Here is a 2,600-nt window from a genome sequence, read left to right as displayed (position 1 = left end):
TAGATGAATCTATGATCCTTTTTTTGAACTGTAATACTGGATCGGATGTAGTTGATAACACTTTAAAGGTGATAATTGTTCTTGGGAAGTTCCATATACATAAAGCAAAAATTACATCTATTAGTCCCTCATTTAAGTTTTTTTGCAAAGAACTTAATATATGTTATGACTCACTGACTTCAATTACCAGAAACAAGAAATGTATAAAACATCTCTCATATTAAAAAATTTTATCTGTAAAATGTAATACTTTACCATACATCATATATATTTGTTATATGTATCCCCCATGTTCTTATTTATTTTTGTTGTTGTTTTTTGGATGTGAGTGATGCTTGAAGTTAAGTACTTATGTATATTTGGAAAAAGCAAAAAAAAAAAAAATAATAATAATAATATTTTTTTTACAGCCGTTTCTGGGATCTAAATAAAATAATGCTGCCTTTCGTTTTACTAATACACGTTTTCTTATTTCTTGAAAGGATGTCTAGGCTAAAATGGCACAACTTAAATCTAATATATTTAATAAGTCTAATGTACAGAGCTGATTTCTCATCACAACAGCCTGTAAAACACTTGCATTGGTTGATTAAATTAGGCTGATTGTAATAAAAAACCTCTACACCTTACCTTATTCAACCTTATTGTAATGAGATAAATTCTCATTTATTACTATCGATTTTAAACTACCTAAGACACCTTTTAGATTTATCACATTTAAAGGGTACAATTACATTTTGTTATTGTAAAAGTCACAACACATTTATATAATTTATAATCGTCATTTAATTTTCTAAAGATGTGTTGTTCCACTTATCATCAGTTGTTAATATTTGAATGAAATGATTGGCAGTTCTCCATATGCAGTAGGATACACATACATTTGCTGAATAGAGATTGCTTGCTTTGATAAATTATAACAAGTAACATGGCATTGACATTCAGGCCTTGTTCATCAATAAAACCTTATATGAAGTGTGTCCAGGTCCTCCACATATTTAAAGATGAATAAACAGACATCCCTTGCTTCTTTTGGTATTTTTATATTTATTATTTTACAAAAATAATTTAATAAAACATTTAGCAAAAAATATATGTTCTATAAGAGATATGTTCCAGCTATCATAAATGAACAGCTTAATGATCAGATAAACAGTTCTTGAAATGCAGTACACACAAATACATAAACTACATAGAGAGATTATTTGCCTTGTTAGATTATTCACAGAAACATGGCATGGACTTTCAAGCCTTGTTCAGCAAGACAGTTTGATATGAATGTGTCCAGCTCCTCCGGATACTCAAACAATCAGAATATTGTATTGTACAGATGTGCTATATACAAATTATGCAAGGGAATGTGGATAGATGTATGATATATTAAATCAAAAACATATGTATAATAAATATAAGTATGGATAGTTTGGTATTGCACATGTTTTATTGCACAGTGGGGAGAACATTTAACTGTTTGTGAGGTAGATATGGACTGAGGGAAGAAACTGTTTCTGTGTCTGGTCGTTCTGGTGCTCAGAGCTCTGTAGCGTCGACCAGACGGCAACAGTTCAAAGAGGGAGTGTGCTGGATGTGAGGGGTCCAGAGTGATTTTACCAGCCCTTTTGCTCACTCTGGATGAGTACAGTTCTTGGAGAGTGGGGAGGGTTGTACCAATGATTCGCTCAGCAGTCCGGACTACCCTCCGTAGTCTTCTGAGGTCAGATTTGGTAGCTGAGCTGAACCAGACAGTTATTGAGGTGCAGAGGATGGATTCAATGTTGGTGGAGTAGAACTGTTTCAGTAAGTCCTGTGGCAGGTTGAACTTCCTCAGCTGGCGAAGAAAGTACAACCTCTGCTGGGCCTTTTTCACAATAGAGTCAATGTGAATGTCCCACTGCAGGTCCTGAGAGATGAATGAAAAGACATCTTTTGCTTCATCCGGTTCGACCCCAGGTAGTCTTTGATGGCATTTTGTTGATTTTTACTGTCCATCTGGATGAAGGCAGGCCCTTTCACCTCCCACAGAATAACTCACGGTGACTCTGTATCCAGCACATCACTGGGCCGATGTCTCTTACAAACTTCCACTTTATGTCCTCTTGGCACTCCTGTTAAAAATACAGAATACGTGTGTGTTGGTCCACTAAATATTTGTCATACTAAATAGTATTTACCTCATGATTTACCTCATCATTTTCCATACAAGAATATTTATGATTTTAAACCACAAAAATCAATCACTACAGTATCTAGAGAAATGCTCCCTCCATACCTTTCTTTACTGTTGAAACAGCAGAAGGAACCCCTCATCCCAGTAGAACTGCTCTGCATCAGGCTAGGACCAAAAATGTGTAGAATGCTGTAAAATATGACAAACAAAGATCGACAATAATTATGTGATCTTTCCATTAATATAGAATAATACAAAGATAATGTCACAAACAGAGTTATCCAGCAATTCATAGTGAAATGATGTGGTTGCTCATCCAAGTTACTGTCCAAGGGTTCTGTGATCAGTGTAAATCATTAAAAATATCATATGTATGTGAGTGTTTGTGTGTGTGTGTGTGTGTGTGTGGTGGGGTGGTAAGTACATATGTGTG

The sequence above is a fragment of the Barbus barbus genome (genome assembly GCF_936440315.1).
Source record: "Barbus barbus genome assembly, chromosome: 7".
Taxonomy (NCBI): Eukaryota; Metazoa; Chordata; class Actinopteri; order Cypriniformes; family Cyprinidae; genus Barbus; species Barbus barbus.
The sequence above is the reverse complement of the archived record's forward strand: the minus strand, read 5'-3'. Positions refer to the sequence as shown.